The sequence below is a fragment of the Bacillus rossius genome, chromosome 13 (assembly GCF_032445375.1).
Source record: "Bacillus rossius redtenbacheri isolate Brsri chromosome 13, Brsri_v3, whole genome shotgun sequence".
Taxonomy (NCBI): Eukaryota; Metazoa; Arthropoda; class Insecta; order Phasmatodea; family Bacillidae; genus Bacillus; species Bacillus rossius.
The window spans coordinates 20,814,549-20,827,044 of record NC_086340.1 but is presented as its reverse complement, the minus strand read 5'-3'; positions in this window follow the sequence as shown (position 1 = coordinate 20,827,044).

Sequence of the window (12,496 nt, the reverse complement as noted above, 5' to 3'; positions counted from 1 at the left end):
CAGTTTTTATAAATGATCACAATCAAATTCTGGTGGAATTGCATGATTATATGTGTAAATAAAATATTAGAAAGCTTTTCTAATATTAAATAATTAATTTAAGTTTGTATTGCACTTAAATTTACACGCTAAAGAAATTTTAATTTTCTCTTTTCCCATTAATTTCCACATTTAAAAAAAACAAACTAAACAAACGATCAAAAATGAAAAACATTGGTGTGGGGCCCCGCTAGTCACGGGGCGAATGCCCAGCTTGCCCTGCCCTGGAGCCGCCACACTGCCGGCCAATAGTTGTGGTCTGCCTGTGTTGCACACAACACGGGTGATTTGCTCGAATGACATCTATGCCAGCCACATTCATTCAGTGGACTTTTGAGAACAACGCGTCTGTTGCTTCATCGGGCTATGACGGGAGGCTCGTTTGGAATGAGTAGCCAAATTAACAACTCAGTTATTTTCTTTGTAATTAGTAATAGGTGCATGGGGGTGGTTGGTGTTTATGGGTTTGAGTTGTTCTGGATGTGGTCGACTGCAGTGGCGGATCCAGGATTTAGGTTTGGGAGAGGCTTGACCCAGCTGAGGCTAGGCTTTATCAAGGCAAACACTAAAACAATAGTGGACCCAGATGCTATTGGAGGGGGCTTGAGCCCCTTAGCCGCCCCCCCCCCCCCCTCTGGATCCGCTACTGGTCGACTGCCCTGGGCGCTCACAACACACCTGAGAAACTCTAGCTCGGTAACACCGATGTGCCACAATGGGCCGCAGGTCAGGCTGTAAGTTGAGGATGCATTGCAGTATGCGGGAGCGTCAGCTAGTGTGTGTGTGTGTGTGTGTGTGTGTGTGCTCTTCACAGGCACATGTGACATCTATATCAACACACATGGTTTAAGGAGTTTTTAAAAAGAGTCCTTTAAGGAATTAAATGTCTTCAGATAAACACCAAATTCAATAGATTTCATTTTTACTCATAGTTTATCATATGTGAAGCTATTATTATTAGTATTATTATTATTATTATTATTATTATTATTATTATTATTATTATTAATGTGGAAAAAAGTTTAGGCACAAAGAGTATGTGAGGAGTTACATCAATATCGTAGTGGAACACAAGTGCTTGTGTGAAAATACTGCTTTGCTACCAGAGTGTAAAAAAAAAAAAAAAAAAATACACACCACAGTGGGTTTTTAATTTGTATGCAATTTGAACAACTCGTTTATCAAGGAGTTTTATAGGATCCAATGGTGACATTTATAGACATTTAAGTGCCCTTAAATGATAAAAATCAAATTGAGGACCTTTTAAGGAAATTAGGAGGCGTAAGACCCTGAGACTGTTACAAACTCCCACACCATAAGAAACTGAAATGTGGTTGCGGCATTCATCAGCCGAAACAACTTGACTCTAAACTGGAAACACTTAAAGTTACCATGAACTGGGGTTACTTTGGGGCACTTTTTTATCATTTCACATTGTTACAAAATATATGGTTTTTCAATATCCAAATTGAGTTTTAACATTTTAACCAATTAACATGGTACAAAGAAGTAAACTGTATTGTTTAAGAAAAAAAAAATTTATATATAATTATTTACTATTTTTAAAGTTTTGGACTAAAGTAGCCCTGCTTAGGGTTTCTTTGGTCCATTCACTTGATTTCATACAAATTTCATACGTTGGACAGTTGTAACCCCTAGCCTAAGGATCTGCTAATGATTCTGAAAATTGGCTAAAACAAGGTTTTTATTATAATGAAACACAATAAACCAATTTTAGTTGTGAAAAACATGTAAAAAAAAAAAAAAAAAATTTCTTAAAGCATGTCCTTTGTTCTTATGACTTTGTCGAAGTTAAACTTTCAATCCAAATAATAATCGGTCATCTCAGCATACATTGAAGTGTTCTCATTTCACTAGCTTGGGAGGGTTGATTATTTTCTTGATGTCAAACCACAAACAAGAAGATCCTTTTTATCGGGCAAAATCTACAAATGTTTGATCTTGATAACGCACTCTATTGTAGGGACTGACTCTTTTTAAGTTGGCAGTTTGGTTATCAAACCAGGATAGTGCATATTTGACTATAATAAAGTCTAAATTACGTTTTAGAGATTCTGGTTCCAGTCAGGGGCGCAACAACAGGGAGGGGGGGGGGGCAAGGGTATTTTGCCCCCCTCTGAAACCTTGAAGTGGGGGCAAACGGGGGCAAAGAAAGTGCTGTGTAATCAATTTTTAGATAATAACACTGCTTAAATAGCACAATTTTCCACCTTGAAATACAAATTTTCCCGGGGGAGGACCCCCGGACCCCCCGCTTCAATAGGGGGGATCGATGATCCTTTATAAAAAGGTATATTGCCCCCCCCCCCCCCCTTTGGAAATGTAGTTGTTGCGCCCCTGGTTCCAGTAGATGTTCTTTGCCAGGCCCACTGGTACCAATGTCTTCCCCAAAATCTTCACAGTCACTTTCATAAAAGTTGGAGCCATCAGAATGACTACCATCATGGGGGACTGTAAGAACTGGATTGTTCAGATGCAGTTTCTGGTTTTCGTTTTCTACACGGGCGTCCTCTTTCAGCTTCCAAGAACATTTCATCTGCACTCATTTCATCAAACAATTTTGAACAGACACTTTTGCCAGCTAGCATATTCAGTTTCTTTTGTTTCTTACTAGTACTTTTTTTTTGTCAACAGCTGCCTTCTTTCTGCAAGTTTTGCAAGAAAGACAGTTTTTTTTACAGGTTGTTTATGTCCTTTTGTGGCAAGCATTCCAGATTTTTGGTTCTGTCAACAGGTATGATACCTGTATTTTTTTTTAAAACCAGGAATAATGTTTTTCTTCTTCTCTACCTACAAATAATCAACCAACTTTATTAAAAATTTAGGAAACTGATTGTTGGGTAAGTTTGTCAATGGATTATTTTTTCTTTTCACACAGTCAATACCTTATGCCTCACTCTTTTCATAGGACCATAGTAGGTAACGTCCAATGGCTGGGTTAGGTGGGTACAATTTTGGGGTAAACAAACAAACCTTACAATTTTTCCTCGCATGATTTTAAAATTATGTCTTATCCTCAAATAGGGGATAGGACTGAAAGTCTCTGGTGGGGGGAAAACCCCCCTGGGCGTAGAGTGCTCACACGTCGTCGCCGAACAGCTCCTGCAGGCGGGCAGCGCTCCTGGCTGAGAGGGGCTGCAGACGCGGGTCTTCGGTCAGCGACGTCTGGCTCGGGTGGATGCCGAGTCGGAGGGGGTGGGAGGTCGATAAGTATGAGGGGGCTGGTGGGTGGCTTGATGGTGGTTGGGGGATGGGGAAACAGGGGCTCGGGAGAGTAGTGGACAGGGGTGAAGTCGAAGGAGTGGAGGGGGCTGTACGGCGGGCTGGGCGCCACTGAGTCTGCAGGACCCGAGAAGTATCCTCGTCGATAGGCCAACAGCTGCTCCTTGTCTCTCTTGGGGTGCCTCTTGCCAGCCCTCTTGCTGGGCATGGGGAAGAGGAGGAGAGGGGAGTCAGCTGGAGCCCTAGAGCAAGCTCCCGAAGGCCACTCCAAGAAAGGGAGGGTGGAGTGAAAGTATTCTAGAACGAGCTCTCAAAGGCCGCTCCAGAGGAAGGGGGGGGGGGGAGAAGGATTCTAGAGCGAGCTCCCGAAGGCTGCTCCAGAGGAAGGAAGAAGAGAGATGTCGTGTCCTGCATTTGGCCTCGGCCACCTTGTGCGAGTGCTACATGCTCATCCCTGAAACAAAATAGCTGCCCCGACACCGCAGGATATTTTTTACCTAAATCTCTATGATTACGCTCGCTCCTGTAAGATGGTGATGCACCCGGCGCCGATAGATGACGCCTGCTGCAGAATGCAAATAAGTGGGATTCATTGTGTCATTACTCAGGGAAGGAGCAGGCTTCCGCTCGTATTGGGCGCATTTCGAGAGTCATAAATTAACATATGATCAGGACAGTTAGTGACATCTTATGGAACATGCTACAAAGGCTAAATCTGTAAATATTGACTGTAACGATATTGTACCCGATTTGTATATAAACTTGGCCAGGGCATATTTCGGAAGCAAAAGAAATTTGGAGTTCCAGCTGCGCCTTCGTGGAGGACGGACGTGTCCTGGAGCTGCTCGCCGTGACCTTCCAGATCGACGACGCCCAAGCTGTGGTTAGCACTTCTTAGTGCTACCCAGCGGTTTAGGAAAGGTGCCTGTGTGCTACATGCGCACAGGCGGTAAAAGTAAGTTGTGCCAGGTGTAAGTTTTTGGCAACCAACAAACTCGGCAACAACCGGGGAGTTAGATCCCCTATAGCCTAGCCCGAACCCGGCTAACTTAGCCCCGGGGGACGGTCAGTGGGTGGACCCGAGCGCCAGGTGACCACGGACAATGACGAGTGATACTGTCGAGATGGCAGTTAGCGAGGCCCCTTCAGGGCCGAGCAACAGCGACGATTCCAGCGGCTGGACAGTGGCCGCTGGCAAGCGTGCCAAGCGTCCGCACACGGAGGTGTCCGGTGCGGGCAGCAGCGATGACGAGGCGGGCCCCACCCCCCGCCCTCAGCAACCAACCGTGACCGCGACCGAGAGCGCCAAGAGGGCGCCGTGCATCAAGCCCCTGTTCGTTTTCCTCGACCAGGGGCACCAGTACCCAAGGATGTACACCGCCCTAAAACAGGCCGTGCAGGAAAAATTCACCTGCCAGAACCGCGGCCGAGATGAGATCCAGGTCAATGTGGCCTCCGTCCCCGATTACCACAGGGCAGTCAAAGCACTGCAGGCTATCGGCGCCCAGCACTCCGTCCTTATTCAGCGGGACGAAGTGCTGAAGAAATTTGTATTGCGCGGAGTGCACCGCCACACCCCATCTGAGTTCCTCCAGGAGGAATTCAACTCACTCAATCTGCCGGTCCAGAACCACTGGTTCCTGGAGAACCAGCAGTGCCGCGAAAAGTGCGATGCACTTGTAATAGAGGTGCCTCAGAGCTGCGACTCTGAGCGCATCTACGGCCTCAAAGAGTTCGCCGGCATGCTCGTGCGTGTCGACGACTACCGTCGCCCCTCAGGCCCCTCCCAATGTAGCGTCTGCCAGTGCTACAACCACGTTGGCAAGGCCTGCCACGCGGCCCCTGTGTGCCGGTGGTGAAGCGGGCCACACCGCGCTCCCGACTGCCCCAATGGTGGCAACCAGGAGTACAAGAAGTGCGCGCACTGCAAAGAGGCACACTGCGCTAATTACAAGGACTGCCAGGTCTACAAGAAAGAGACCCGCAGACACCTCCCGCCCCAGGTGCGCAAGAAGCGCGAGCAACAGTCTCGCCGCGACTTGCGCGACAACAGGCGAGCTGCAATGCAGCCCCAGCCGCAACCGACGCCATCCCCCCCCCCCCCCCCGGGCTACTTCGGCCCCCCGAGGCAAAATCCCTGGGGTCCACTGAGGTACCCTCCTCCCCAGAGCTTCGGCGACTACCTGCAGCAGGCAGGTGGAAACCGATTTGCGCCCCTGGAGCAGCACTGCGAGCCCAGCTACAACGAGCTGGACTACCCAGTGCTGGCGAACAATCCCTGGCAGCGGAAGGGGTTCAAAAAACACCCGACGGGCCACAAAAATGGCCAAGGCAAGCCCCCGCGACCCACTCAGGACAGGTCCCCGCAGCCTGGGCCGGACAGGCCGCGACAGCCTGCCCAGGATAAGCTCGTGGCAGCCAAGGCTGCGCCAGCCCCGGCGAAGCGCACGACCGCGCTCTCCCGGCCGCAGGTAGCCCCGGCACCTGAGACGAGCATGGCTGTAGACGCAGCTCCAGTGCTGCCAACTGCAACGCTCGCGCCCCAACAACAGCTAGCCTCGAAACCGGGCCTGGCTGACTTCCAGAAAGTGCTCGAGCAGTCGCGCACTTTCAACACAGATGAAAATCTGGCGGCCACAATTGTCCCCATGTGCCAGCTTATGGTTATATGGTGCGACCCATCTGTTTCCCTAACAGAAAAAGTCCATGCGATGATGGGCTTCGTCCAGTCACTGGCTGCCAAGCTCAATGGCAGCCACTAGACAGGCCCCGAGTTGCGTATCAACCCCGGCCGATAGGTTAAGCTTACACTCCCTCCTCTTCTGGAATGCGCGTGGAATCAAACATAAATTACCGGAATTTATCCACCACCTGGAAAAATATAAAATCAAAATAGCTGCGATTAATGAAACACACTTGCAGCCGACCGACCGACTGACAATACTAAACTATATAGTTTATAGGCGCGATAGAGAGCACAATAGATGGGGCGGAGTAGCTCTAATAGTTCACCGTAGCATCAAACATACTGTATGCCAGCTACCCATTTTTCAAAATTTAGAAGCTGTTGGAATAAGCTTAAACATTAACCAACAAAACATTAAACTCATTTCAATGTTTGCTCCACCAGGTAGGTCCCTCAGTGTGGCGGATCTGGATGCCCTGTACGGGGCCGCTCCGAACTTCCTCGCTTTAGGTGACATTAATTCGAAACACCTGGAGTGGAATTGCAGGCGTGCGACGGCAAATGGCGGGCTTCTTTATGCGCATCAGCTTGATAAAAACTATCAGGTTCATGCTCCTACTGAGCCCACATTTGATTCAGGCAGACTGAACCAGCTGCCGGACATCCTAGACATCGTGCTTAACAAGCGTGTCACCTCGGGGTTCGAACTCGAGGTCCTACACGACATGTCGTCCGACCATTTCCCTGTTCACTTACATTTCGACAGTGCGAACACGGAAACCAACCCGCCACGTAAAATTCGGGACTACAAACACGCCGACTGGGAAGGATTTAAAACTCAAGTCGCGCAAAATTTGTCAGACATCGCGGACATAAAAAATAGTGAAAGTTTAGACACAGCAATAACTAAATTTACTGCGGAAATCCAGGATGGTATAAGCCAGTGCATCCCAGAAAAGGAGGTTAAGTTAGTACACGACGAGCTGCCAGCATACATACGCGACTTGATATCACGCAAAAACAGACTGCGTCGTGAATACACACGACGACGCACTATCCAAACAAAAAAACGAATAAATGAATTACAAATAATTATTTCAGACGAAATTTCACTGTGGCGAAGCAGCCAGTGGGAAGCAAAAATCGCTCGTTTAAATATTCAGGATGGGAGTGCCTGGACTATGACGAAGCGATTATTAAATAAATCTGAACAAATTCTGCCCCTTCAAACCAATAATGGCCTAGTCTTCAAACCCCTCGACAAAGCACAAGCATTCGCAAATACGCTGGAAACAGCCTTTCAGCCAAACATGGTGCCTTGCGATAGGCAATACACAGCGCAAATTTACCACGAATTACGCGAAAAAATGTGCCAGCCCACTATTTCTGAGCCTCTATTAACTCAGGCACAGGAAATCAAGCGAGCTATTAGGAAAATGAAGCCGCGAAAAGCACCTGGGAATGACGGCATACAAGCTATCGTTCTCAAACAGCTCCCAGATGAAGCCCTGGAATATTTAGCTGAATGCATTAATGCAATGCTCAGGCTCAGTATTTTCCCCTCCCAGTGGAAGGAAGCTAACGTAATAGTTTCCCACAAGCCAGGCAAAGATAAAAAACTGCCCCAAAATTACAGACAAATAAGCCTGCTTAGTACTGTGTCAAAAATTTGAATTTGAGGTACATTAATAGGCCGAAGTCATCTAGTTCAACAAGTGTCAGGAATTTTAATAAGTAGGTGTGGGATAGATATAGTGACATATTTTACGATATTGAATTTAAACCAGAATCTAAGCAAGCAGTCTGACGTGTCCCGGCACCGGGACTGGTGCTGGAGAGGCCAGGGGTAGGAGTGCCTACCTGCTGGGGCTGGGTGACCTCAGTCGTTGCTGCCGAACAGCTCCTGTAGTCGGCTGCGAGTCCGGCGGAGAGGTGCTGGTGCCGCGGGTACTTAGGCCGGTGGTCCGCGAGGTCGGGTCTGGGGGGACGTTTCTTACCAGCCCTTTTACTGGGCGGGGAAGAGGGAGGTTAGCGGAAGCCTTAAAGCAAGCACCCAAAGGCCGCTCCAAGGAAGAAGGGGGAAGTGGGACTCCTAGAGCGAGCACCCGAGGGCCGCTCCAAGGAAGACCGCTTCAGAGGGGGGAGGGAAGAGAATCTAGTGCGAGCACCCAAGGGCCAATCCAGAGGAAGGAGGGAAGAGGAGTGAGAGCAGGGAGAAAAATAACTTTTCCTCTGTTTCCAATGTTCCAAGTTTTAATTGCCATTTACTTGGAGTGGAGCTCTAGCTAGGTATTTTTTTTCCTAGCCTAAGTTAATTCTAAGTGTGTAGGGGAGGGTTCAGGTTAGGGGAGGACCAAAGTGTGTCTCAGGCCGAAGCCTATACACTCTACCATGCGGGTTTTTAACCATGCAGGACAAGGGCGTGTGCATCATGTGCTTATTGGGGTTTACTGGCCAGCCATGGCTGCGATTGGCGCCATGACTGACGCTCCATTGGTCGCCTGCTTAAAAGCTAGCTAATGTGACCCAGGAAAAACCTGCATGGACACAGAGAAAACCCTGGGCCGGTTCATGCGGGGATCAAATAACATGCATTAAGCAAGCAGGTAACTACTGGACAAGAGGAAGAAGGGTCCAGGTAAGAAGAGTTGGGGGGGCTGAAAAATCAACCATGCTGTAGTTGGGTGCTTGGGCCTTGCGGCCCGCATTTAAAGGTTGGGAACTCCTGGGTTATTATTAACCAGGGGCGCAAGCGCCCCCAGGGGCGGGCGACTTCACTCGTCAGCCCAGCCACAGCTGCCCAGGCAGCCACAGTTAAAACAGAAGTGGGCAGACGAGCCAGTAAACCGGCTCCAACTGCGGGCGCACGGAGCGAAAGGCAGCCTGACGTTGCGCCATCTCCATCTTCCTTCTTCAGGTCAACAGCAGTATTTTTCAAGCCATGGTGGGGGGAGGGAACCAACCTCGCCACCCAAAATCCCCGAGATGGTTTAAGGTCGCGCCGCTCGAGGCTACTGCTGCCACAGCTACAGCAGCCCCAGCTGAAGGTTCCTGATGTCTTCCTTTAGAGTTCCGATGCATTTCAATTCCGTTGCGCGCGCAGCAGTTCACAGCTCCGCAAGTTCCAGCCCGCAGTTCGTCTACACTTCACATTTTTTCAGCACATCGAGCTCCCCTGCGGTGCCTTCGCCGACGAAGCTGCTTCCTGCCACGCGCCGAGCTAGAATTCAGGCTACCTTTCACCCCGATAGCCGTAATAACGACTCCACAGGCCGGCCTTTGGTCCGCGGACTGCTATTGGTTATTCACAGCCACCCCAGCGAGATTGCAACTCTCGAGCTGGGCTCCCGTATCCGCCACCCGTGGGACGCGGTCGGTAGCAGTTGGCGCTCCTAGGCCGCCCCCAGCATGCACACAAAACCCACACGCACTGCCAGCCTTCGGTTACCCAATAGGGCGCAGGGAACTCCCAGCCAACAGCCCGCGAGAGAGATGCACACGCCCCAAGAGACGACCACCGACTAGCCAGGTAAAATGTGTACCTAGCTTATATAGATCTCCTCCCTACACTGATCACTGATACGAGTGACATATTTTTCCACAATACAGAATACAGGTCATCCTGTGCCCTCCCCAGTAATTCACACACTAGGATATTATTTACTTATAACATACATAGCACTGACACACATTTTATATTATACAATCATTAATAAATTCATATGCACTGCTATAAACGTCCAAAAAATGCTTGCTGCCATATGTGGTATGTTTGTGGCACCACTCGTAGCCTATATCCCACGGCTGGTGTAGAGAAGCCTGTTGGGATACGGCTTTCTTTGCGAGGCGGCCATGTTGGTTGCAGAGAGAGGAGGCCAAGGGCAAACGCAGGACACGACAATTCGCCGCCTCCCTCTGTGGCCTCGACCTGGATCGTTGCACCTGCCAGAGGTCAGTACCCTGGGCTTCAGTCCCAGGGCTGTCCTCCCTACACTGGCCACTGCACTATGCGGAGGTTAGTCGGTAGCGGGCCGGTCTGACCAGCCAGTCCCGTGGTCTGAGGGTTCTGGAGACACAATCTTGTCCCGGTGAGGAGGGACTAGCAGGTTCCTGGGGTTGCGGGGTATTGTTGACAGCTCTGTTTTCTGTCTCCATGGCAGCAGGTGAATCCTGTTCTGGGGAATCCATAGTCCTCGGTCTTGAAAGGACTCTCTATTCCAGTTGCATCTTGCTTTTATGGAGGCGTCGCTGCACGGCTGTCTCCACGACTGCATGGTTGATTTCCCCTTTGGAGTTCCTCCTTTCTGACACCATTGAAAACCACTGCCTGAGTTATTTTGGCTCAGCTTGGTTGTGGCAGAGCGTGGGGAAGGAGTTTCTTGGAGTCGCTGGTCCCTTTGCATCAACCCAACCAGAGGGTAGTCTCCTTGTTCTGTGCAGATTCCAGGATTAGGGTTAACACCACTTTGATTAGGGGTGTTCCGGTCACCCATTCCTTTGGTGCCCCAGTTAAGAGTTCGGCGGGACGTTCGTCCGAAGTGTATAGTTTTATCTTCGAAGTCCAATGTCGCCTGCTGCTGTGTGAGCCAATCTTGGCCCAGCACGAGTTCTTCTCGAAGGTCCTTCGCGACCAGACATGGGATCTCCATCTCCACATCGGCTATGTAGCATTGTACCACAGCATTTCCCAGTAAGGTCATGGTGGATCCCTGGGTGGCAAGCTGGGCCATTTGGGGTTGGGACTTAATAGGGGTCCCTGTTCTCTGCACAATACTCTCGCGCACAAAATTAGTGGTGGCGGCTGAGGCGATAAGAGCCTGAATGGGCTGTGAGTCCAGTTGCACCTTGACTCTTGGCAGTTCTTGTTGTGGGTGGTGCTGTACGCACATAAGGCTCGGGGTTGGTCTACTTTCGAGCCGAGCTTGGGAGTTGAGGTTTTCTACCTTCGATGTAGGGGTAGAACTCGTTGGCACCACTCTTTCCCTCCAGGGGTCTACTGTGTTGAGGCTGTTCCTTTCAGACTGTTGGCAGCGGAGCACTGGGCAGTCTTGATGAAAGTGTTGTTCAGGACAGTGCCAACACTTCGGCAATCTTTTGTTGGGGGTAGCATATTCTTGTACCGGGGTTGGTGGTGACCACGGTTTGCTTGTTACAGTCCCCCTAGTTTCGAGACAGTCTCGCTGCACGGTAGTGGCTCGAACCATAAGTTCGGATAAATTCTCGGGAGGCTGATGCCGGCGAAATGCCCGAAGGTTGGGCCGCACCAGCTCCAACAAGGTAGGAAGAAATTCATTTGGGTCTCTCCCTGGGTGTAGCCTCTTATAAAGTTTCCTTTTCTGTAGTAAGAAACTTTCGATATCCTCTCCTTCTTTTGGTTTGGTACCATATAATTGGGCAATAAGCTTTGCCAGTCTTGATTGGTTTCCAAAATGGTCCAGGAAGCCCCCTGTGAACTCTTCCCAGGTGTCATACAGCCCTTCATGGTTATTCCACCATCTAGAGGCTTCCCCAAGTAGTAATGGACCTATCTGGTCCACCCATTCGGTGGAGTGGATTGCATGTGCCCGTAGGGCTTGCTCCCATTGGTGTACAGCTTGCACAGGGTCCTCATGATCCTGACCTCTAAAGGGCCGAGGTGCACTTGCATATCTTGTACTTGAAGGTGCAGGGGAATTAACTCTACACTGGGCGCAGGTAAATGACATCCCAGCAAGGTCCAGTGGTGTATCTTCCCAGCCTAAACAGGCGAGATGGTAGTCGCAATGGCAGGCCTGGCAGGTGACGAGGACTAGGGCTGTCCCAGGGCAGTTCGGCGCAAAGCAGTGCCGGGGATCTGGAACTGTTGGCTTCTTCTCCACCAGAAGTTGTCTGCAGGGCTGGCATATGTGGATATATGCTTGTTCAATGACTTGTTCCATGAAACCAAGGCATTGTAGGTGAAACTGGTCATTGCAGCATACACAGGTAATGCTGTGTCCATCTGATGCACTGCAGCGAGGTGCTGCACAGGATCCAGACATTGTTCAGATGGGTTGGGCACCACCAGGTGTTTTCTGCACTCCTGGAAGTGGGTGTTGCTCTGGCTGTGATGAGAAGCTCTAGCGGTGGTAGGTGGTCCTCAGCCTATCTAGACTGCCAGAGGCCCCACGTTGGGCGCCAAATTGACGTGTCCCGGCACCGGGACTGGTGCTGGAGAGGCCAGGGGTAGGAGTGCACACCTGCTGGGGCTGGGTGACCTCAGTCGTTGCTGCCGAACAGCTCCTGGAGTCGGCAGCGTGTCCGGCGGAGAGGTGCTGGTGCAGCGGATCCTTAGGCCGGTGGTCCGTGAAGTCGGGTCTGGGGTGACGTTTCTTACCAGCCCTTTTACTGGGCGGGGAAGAGGGAGGTTAGCGAAAGCCTTAAAGCAAGCACCCAAAGGCCACTCCAAGGGGGAAGGGGGGAAGTGGGACCCCTAGAGCGAGCACCCGAGGGCCGCTCCAGGGAAGACCGCTCCAGAGGGGGGAGGGAAGAGAATCTAGAGCGAGCACC